Here is an 8,657-nt window from a genome sequence, read left to right as displayed (position 1 = left end):
GTTTTGTCTCCAGGCATCTGGTCCTACTCAAGTAACACGGGTGACAGGGTGACCTCTGACCTCTGAGCTTAAATTTCAGATATTTCCCATCCGTCCTGGACTGGGAGAGAGCATTGATTTTTCCAGGCTGTTTTGCTGAACGTCAAATGTTTTGCTCCACATTCATGTGAGGCCCAGCGGCTGAATGTATAGAAAAACATTCCTGACATAATGGCACACAGAGAAGATAAATCACACCCTCCACTGAAGATGGGACCTCTTCTTCTGAGGCTCCATTATATGGAGTGTGGACCTGGAGGTGCAGTAGATGTTGGAGAACATGTTCAAACTCAGACAGCATCATCTGGTTCATATTCTTGTCTCTTATCTTACATAACTTCCTGAGGGAAGGATGGAAGTGGAGAAGGAAGGAGGTCAGATGTTTCCATCTCCATGGTGCTGGTACGTTCACTTTTACTTTCTTTAACACGGGGCCCCTAGTGGAAAGTTTTGGATCTTTGAACTCCTATCTCCTAAGCTTACTCTTAACTCTGCACACAGATGTTTATGCGTTAGCTCTTCCCTTTTGAAAAGAGCTAATACTTTGTCTTAGTTTTTGCCAAACACGTTCTTTCACCGGATATTCACAGTAACCTCTGACCTCTGTAGTAAACTTCTCGGTTGTTGTTAGTTATCACTTGTTAACATATTTGACTTTATAATATTTATTATTATATTAAAATCTTTTTTTTTTGCCAGATAATTTACTTTAACAGAGCTACTACCCCCCCTGGAGGAAACTACTGGAATCACTGCACTGTCCTTCAGCATCAGCTCATCAGATCGAAGCTGTTTCACACTGAGAATGTCAGTTTTCCTGCTGCTGAAGTCCAACTCCTGGTTCACTTTGTGGTGCTCACTAGAAGGTTTCAGGCAGTGGCATCGACGTGAGTGAGTGAACAGCTGCAGACGTGTGTCCAGCTCTGTGGGTCAGGGTGGATGGACAGAAGAAGAAGAAGAAGAAGATCTGGTGTGCATCATGAACATGTGAACGTTTGTCGAGCTCAGGTGAAACTGACAGGTAGAAGGTAACACTTGGTGCTTCTCCAGTTTCCTCCTGTGAACGCCACACTGAGCCAAAACTCAAGCCAAACCTTATGATTTATCACTTTAAGACCTCTTGGACGTTCACACTAGTGTCAGAGTTGATGAATGAGATTCACACCTGCAGCGGTTCCCAGGCCGTGTTAACGTGTCTGATCATGAACCTGGTCTTTCCTGTTAAAGTGACAGTAAATCACATAACGGTACTGCACTTTGTCTCACTTGTTGTTCAGTCCAGAGTTATGTCAACGTGATTAGACTGTGTTATCATATATTTGGTTGTTGGAGCAGGCGTGTTCAACAGACACGTCTGAGGATTAAAATGAAAGACCAGGAATCCAAGGCTAATTTCTTCTCTTTATTTGTATAAACACAGAGAACGGACACAGTCAGATGAATATTTTAAAGTACATTAGAAGACATTTGAATTCATCAGACTGAAAAAGAAACCAGCAGGATGTTTATTTTTGAATCCTGATGTTGCACATGTTTTGAGCAGTTCAAGGTCCTACAGGCCGATGTCCTCAGAAACTCTTAATGGTTCCACTGTGCTCTGACCTCTGACCTCTGAGACAAGAAAACAGCGCACAGAGATCCGTTAAACCCTTACATACATCTTACTAAAGATTGCCCAGGGCAAAACATTTGAATATAACAAAGACTTTATTTTTAATTTCAATCTTTATATTTACTCACCCCTCAATCTCAGCTGGCATGAGGCCAAAACGACTCCTGACGATCTAAACCCACTTCACACTAGTTCCTAGAGTTTGTTTTAGGTTGTTTTGTAAAGGTAAACACACAGACCTTCCCATTTGTAATCAACCGTAGTTTGGTTTGGATCCACGAGCTCTTAGAAAACATACACAGGCAGGAATGGAATGTCTGTGTTAGAGGACATTTACAAAACCTTTGGTAGGAGAAAATATTGTTAGGACAACATGACTGATGTCATCAGAAACCAACGAGAAAATTATATATTAAAACTACCATTCGTAATTTTTTTTTCTATTTGTAACCATTAAAATTACACACTGGTACGTCTGGGAAGATGCTAAACAACAATAATACATTTCTTAACACAAAATTAAACATATAGTCACACAGATCTAAATAAAAGCTCCTCGCAAGATCTCAAATTTGGACGAAGAGAAATGGACGAACTACCCTTCTTATTTTACTTGACATATCCTATTAAAAACACAGGAAATTATTGATTACAAGTTACTTTCCCCCTGTGGTAAATATTCGAATAAATTAAAACTGCTGATCTATTTAAATTGTTTATAGTGTAAAGTTTTTTATACTCTTCCTCAACGTAGAGCTAATGTTTTAGCCTCTTTCCAACAGAAACAGAGAAACGGAGCTATCGCGCCGCTGCTACTTGTTTTCACCTCAGACCAGACCATGTTGACACACGGGGGGACACGGTGGGACACGGGGTGATTCAGCAGCCGTCCACACGGTGTCTGGTACTTATATGGTCATAAAAATCCTTAGTATGCACATACCTCTGCCATTAAACACAGCACTATCTGCAACCCTCTCCCTCCGTCCTCTACTCTTTCAAGTTCCGCTGTTGGTCCCGCCCAATCGCACTCGCTCTTCGGTGTAAGCTGTTACGCGATTGGTCCAAAGTATGTGTCAGCTCGAAACAGGGCAGCCGTTGGTCGGAGGGGCGGATACAAGACGACCCGGGTCCGCCTCGGAGCGGACCGCACCCCGGCGCCTGCTGTCTACGTACTGAGTGAAATTACGCGACCCAGTGAGCAGCCAGTGGAAGAGGGAGGGCTGAAGGAAGAGGGTGAGAAAAAAAAAACCGGACTGAGAGAGTGGAGCAGAGAAAGACGGGGAGGAAGCTGTAGTTTAGCCTGAACTCTCCGCGAAGCTGCTGTCGACACGAAAAGAAGTTTGACTCCCGGCGACGCTGACTGAGGCACTCGGTTGTTGTTAGCCACCTACTGCATCCTACAAGGAGGTAAAACTGCTCATCTGAACACTTTGTCTTCAATCATGTCGCTTTTGTCTCTCTGCTCACTCTTTCATTCACTCCAGCAAGTGCAGTGAACCAGGAAGCAGCGCGGTTGCTAGTTGAAGCCGCTCGGGGTGGAGCGGGACTTCCCAAACAGAATTAACCCGGGCTTTTACTCTGACAAGTCCTTTATTGTTTGAACATTTCAAATAAAGACAACAAGGTGGGATAAACGGGAAGAAGGTGGCGGTAAATGTTGTAACATCGCCGTGGCAGTTGTCGAGAAGCTAAAAACCACAACTGTTGAGGCAGGAAGTGATTCGCTTGAATGACTAGCAGTCGGAGAGGAGGAGAGGAGAGGGGAGGCCGGGGAGGAGAGGGGAGGCCGGGGGCCGGTGAGGAGTTTGAGCCCAAGTGCGCAGGAAGTAACTCGACGAGCGGGTCTGGAATTCACGGACACTGTAGACCGTGTCATTAGTTTGTGGTTGAACTTTTACGTTGTGTAACGGCCAAACTCAAACAACGTGTGTGGTCGGTAACATGACGTGACATGACGTCACTTGTTTAACTGTGGACCAAATTAAAAAGAAAAGAAACAGCCGTGGCCAGTTTACTCTCACCCCCGTGTCATTCAAACGTTTGTTCCCTGGTCCGTGTAGAGTGAAAAGTGCATGTGATTGTGGTTTGGTTCATTACAGGTGAAGCCTGGGATTTTATACCCTGATGTTCTTGATCAAATATGGAGGTTCTTATTAGTGATGTCATGGTTCGTCACCACCATGTGGTTCACTGATTCACTGCAGGTGTACGGTGGAGTTTTCTTTGCTGTGCGGTGCTGCCCTCTGTCTGGGTTTTTATTTTTTATGCATGTTTTCAGAATGTTTCCTGTTGGAAATATTTGAAAATAAATCCGACCCAGTAGGGGGTGCTAGCGCAGTTCAGTCGCTCTTTGCAATGTACAGAAGAATTAAAGACTGGTAGTGAGGTCATATCGACCGCCAGCTTTGAAGGACGCCTAAAATATCAGTGTGAATAAAACCTTATTTCAGTACAATTTTCGCCCATGCTGATTTTTTTACACCTCTTTTTAAAAACTGAGTAACTCTATAATATATATATATATATAATAATATAACTCTAATTTTTTAGCTGCAGTATTTTCTCCCAAAAGTCCATACATTTCTGCATTCCCTACTTTTCCCCTTTGACACCGTGTCACATGTCACAAATGTTCAAATCTTTATCTTTGATCTGCATTCATGCTCTTTTCATCATGGTCACCAACAAGGATGATGTTGTACACAGGGGGCGCTGATCTTTGTAGTTCTTACTGCCCCCCCCAGTCGCCCCTTGGCTGAAACAAAGTCATTTGTTATTGTCACAGCTGTACAATAGCATCCAGACACTTTTGTTCTCCTGACGTTGTCCAGTGGACGACACCGTCGGAGACGAGGGAAATACATGACGTTTTTGGTTGAATGTGTTTTAAAATAAGGTGTTTTGATCTTCATCTCTGTTGACGACAAACTGTTCTAATCACTGTGTCTTAAGGCGGAACAAAGGCCCAGACACCAGTTAGAGTTCCGTCCTCTGTCGTTGGTTAAATGCCAGCTGTAAATGATCAGGTTTGCCTTCTACTTAGAGCGCGGTTCACTATGATTAATATTAACTTGGCAGCTAGAGTTTTCCACTGCTTTACACATTTTATTGGCTTTATGGATATACAGCTGAGTTAAGAACATTTGACAACGATAAAACACACACAACTCCATTCAAGGCTCCAGCCAGGCCACGAATACTGCAGTGACTATTTGAAGGAGGATGGCAGTAAATATTTTGCAAAGAGAGAAGTTCTCCATTTTGTACTTTTTGTAATGATTTATTTTAAAACGGAAAATGATGCACGACTCACCAACATGCATGTTGCTAAAACACAGCCCACCAAGACTCTGCTGCAGACACCGTCCCAGACTGTGGAGCGTCACGTCTACTGAGGTCAGACCTGACGGTGTCATGGCACATGTGCCACCTAGGTGGCGTGTTTCTGATTGTATAAGTGAATTAGCAGTATACACACGTACTAACTTCACCACCTGAATCCTGCTCTACACTGTGCACTGTGTTAGTGAACGCTGCACCTTGGTGTGTGTGTGTGTTTTTGTACATATTGTAATCAGGGCTGAACACATCTGTTTCCTGCCAAGAAGTCATTAAATCAGTGTGAGTCTACCACAGGACAGAGGGCCTTTGATACACACGCATAAAAATGATGTGTGTGTGTGTGTTACATAAAAAAAGCCTAACCCTGACCTAAAAGGCTTTCTAAAGACCCTGACCTTGGTCCAGGTCTTGATTAGTTCCAGTTATTTTCTTTGTGAACGACACACACATCTGCAGAGAAAGACAATAGGTGACACGTGTACCATGTCATTTCCTGTTACTGTGTTTGACTCATCCTGTTAAAATGGGTCCGTGCAGTAGATTGTGTAATAAGTTCTCTGCAGGGTGGGGGTGGTGGTGGTGGGGGTGCAGTTCCCTGCCCTGATTGCCCATTTCAGTGAAGTTATGGAGCCCCCTACAGAGATTGTTGCATTCCATCGTCCATGTATCAGCAGCGTCCACATGCAGGGCCCCCCAGGAGAGTTATGTACTGCAGGATAAACAGAAGTCAAAGATTTATAAAAAGGGGGGGGTGAAAAATATTTGGTCTGAGACAAAGTCCCTGTGGATGTTTGGATATTATTGAAGGATGTTTGTTCCACAATAGTGCCCCCCCCCCACCTCCTCTCATGACAGATGAGTGGGCAGAGGGACACGCCCCCCCCACCGTAACCCCCAGCTTCTCCTCCTGTGAAATGTCAGGTTTCATTTAACCACAGTCTCCACTCTTTTATCTGCTTCTTCGTGATCTCACTGCATTCTTTGGTCCAATTAGCTTTTTAACAACGGGGCAACATTCACGCTAACAGCTAACACGCTAACACTCTGGGCTGTGTTCAGATACAGTTGGTTGATTTATTACGAGTTGATCTCTTTTACCACACTTGTTGTCAGTCTGAAGATCACAAAGTTATTGAATAACAACGAACGTCGTAAAAACTGACAAAGCCTAATATGGTGAAGTAGAGACAGAGACAGAATCAGAGAAAGAGTCAGAGACAGAGTCAGAGTCAGAGACAGAATCAGAGTCAGAGACAGAGTCAGAATCAGAGACGGAGACAGAGTCAGAATCAGAGACAGAATCAGAGACAGAGTCAGAGACAGAGACAGAGACAGAGGCGTGGAAGTATGTTCTCTGACGAAGACTGACTTTGTCTTTACTGGACAGATACACAGTTTCTCAATCTGCACTCGTTGTCAGTGGCTGACTGTCAGTCTTTGGTTGTCAGTGGCTGACTGTCTTTGGTTGTCAGTGGTTGTCAGTCATTTGTTGTCAGTCTTTGGTCTTTGGTTGCAGCAGTCTTCCGTTCAGACAGTCTCTCTCTCTCTCTCTCTCTCTAACCTTCAGCTCTCTTCTCTCACAGAACATCTGTTCTATTCTGGTCTGACCCAAACATATTTCTTGTGGCTTCAGATGAACAGTATAATGACAGCACTGAGTGTCTGGGCTTCAGATGAATCGGTACCAGTGACTGCATTGGTTTTCTCTTTCCTTTCTCTGCTCTTCATTTCAGTCTTCTCATTGGCCCTCTCCTACCAATCGCTCTGTCTCTATTGTTCCACTTCATTTCCTCTCTGCTGTCCCCCCCCCCCCCCCCCCCCCCCCCCCCCACTGGGTCCAGAACAACAGGACAATACGAGGAAGTGGTTGACCTGGACCATTTACAGAGACGGTCACTGTTGTTTTTATCTAGAAGGACAAACCTTGTCTACGTGTGTGTGTGTGTGTGTGTGTGTGTGTGTGTGTGTGAGAGCTGCACACCTGTGGTTGAACTGCTCAGCTGTAGCTGAGAGGAGGTTGTGTAACACTTGAGTTTGTGATGTGAACTTTGAACTGTTCCAACTGTTGGTTTTTCTTTGGACCGCTTCACTACGGAGTGTGAAAGTCTCGTTCTGTTTGTCTGACTGAGTTGAAGGGAGTGTCCCAGGTACAGACGAGAGGTGATCCAGCTGAAACCCCCCAGGGGTAAATGGTGGGGGTGGGTGGCATGTACAGGAAGACAGATGGAGGAGTAGACGCAGAGTTTAGGAAGTTGGCGTCGGCAACTTTTCTGTTGAAGGATTATATAACGGTCTGTGTCTAACGGTCACTACGGTTGGAAGGTTGTAGTGAGAGCAAACAGGCGGCGTTTATAACTGTAGTATAAACAGATAGCTGTTGGACAGGAATGTGTTCTGTGACCCTGAGAATGATAAGTGTTCTCCAGGCCAACACCCATGTCAGCTCCAGAGGGTTAGACCAAACCGTTCTACAAACACCGACGTTTCACGTCCACCGCTCCACTTAAGAATAAGAAGCAGTTGTTGAAGCACATGTGTGAGCCACAGCCACGGGTTAGAATTTCACTGAGTAAAGAAGGTGCTGATACCAGGAGCTGCCACCCTAATGGTTAGTGACTCTGGAACAGAGGGATCCACATTTGGAATCACTAGAGAAGAAAGAAAAGAACAAGAACATGAACCAACACCAGGAATATTGGAAAAAATCAAGAACTGATCAATGCCCGATCAATGACTGAGGAGATTGATCTGGGATCAGGAGATACTTCAGTGGAACTGTTTGAATTTGTCATAAATGTTAAATGAAGCGTCACATCAGATGTAGGTCAGAGGTGGGAGCCCAGGGCTTCAGTGGTTGGAGTTCTCCTCAGATGGCACTGGGCAGCTCGCACTTCAAACTGGTTCCAGGAGGAATGTCAACCTGATTGTGGAAAGTGATGTACATCTGGTATTTTCCACCCAAGTTGAATTCACTTCTCACTCACTCCTCGGAGCTGCGCCGCATGTGCTCAAGGAAACGCCACAATCCCTCCTCCTTAAAGGCCCAGCACACAACAAGTTCCACAAATGGCAAAATAGTTTTCTCAGTTTGTCATTTCCTCCTTCCTCCCCGCTCTGTTCCCTGCCCCACCCTTCCTACTTTCACAGAAGTAGGGAGTAAGGGAGTAACGCTGGTGCCGAGAGACTTCTGACTGACCCACAACCAGTCTAGTCTCTGACCCACAACTGAGGCCCAGTCTGAGGAGGCCCAGTCTGAGGAGGCCCAGTCAGAGGAGGTCCCTGTGGTGGAGTCTGACTGACGGACGACTAGAGTCTAATAAAGCTCTATAGTTGATCTGCCTTTTAAACAGGTCCACTGTCACTGTAGACTCAGAGCTCATCCTTGTTTCTCCTCCTCCTCCTTCTTCTTCCTCCTCCTTCTTCTTCCTCCTCCTTCTTCTTTCTCCTCCTTCTTCTTCCTCCACTCTGTTCTCAGTCCTGGCCTCTGCTTCACTTCCTCTGTTCTAACCACCCTTTGTCCAGAGGCTGGTTTCCAAAAACTAGTCTTTGTTCTGGTGCCTGGTGTTGTTTATGGTAGTGTTCCTCTTCCTCTTACAAAGCTGCTGCTGCTGCTGCTGCTGCTGCTGCTGGCACTGGGGGTGGTGTTGCTGGTGAGGCTGTG

The 8,657-nt window shown here is 45.2% G+C and overlaps 1 protein-coding gene and 1 long non-coding RNA gene across 4 annotated transcripts in view; one reads left to right on the top strand and one right to left on the bottom strand.

Annotated features, from left to right (window-relative positions):
- Positions 1–1,428: 1,428 nt before the first annotated feature.
- LOC112488399 (uncharacterized) lies at positions 1,429–2,616 on the bottom strand. The gene is made up of 2 exons (XR_003052415.1): positions 1,780–2,616; positions 1,429–1,650 (listed from the first exon to the last, which is right to left on the bottom strand). It is a non-coding gene; the product is annotated as an uncharacterized LOC112488399 (long non-coding RNA).
- Positions 2,617–2,893: 277 nt separating this feature from the next.
- The window catches only part of LOC103393680 (myosin-9), a 26,669-nt gene continuing 20,905 nt past the window's right edge, over positions 2,894–8,657 (top strand). For all 3 annotated transcript variants that reach the window (XM_008330731.3, XM_017040452.2, XM_008330730.3), the window contains exon 1: positions 2,894–3,061. The gene's annotated coding sequence lies outside the window, so the exon portion shown is untranslated. The remainder of the gene's footprint in view (positions 3,062–8,657) is intronic.

The sequence above is a fragment of the Cynoglossus semilaevis genome, chromosome 17 (genome assembly GCF_000523025.1).
Source record: "Cynoglossus semilaevis isolate Cse_v1.0 chromosome 17, Cse_v1.0, whole genome shotgun sequence".
Classification (NCBI taxonomy): Eukaryota; Metazoa; Chordata; class Actinopteri; order Pleuronectiformes; family Cynoglossidae; genus Cynoglossus; species Cynoglossus semilaevis.
This window is presented reverse-complemented; position numbering and strand designations above follow the sequence as displayed.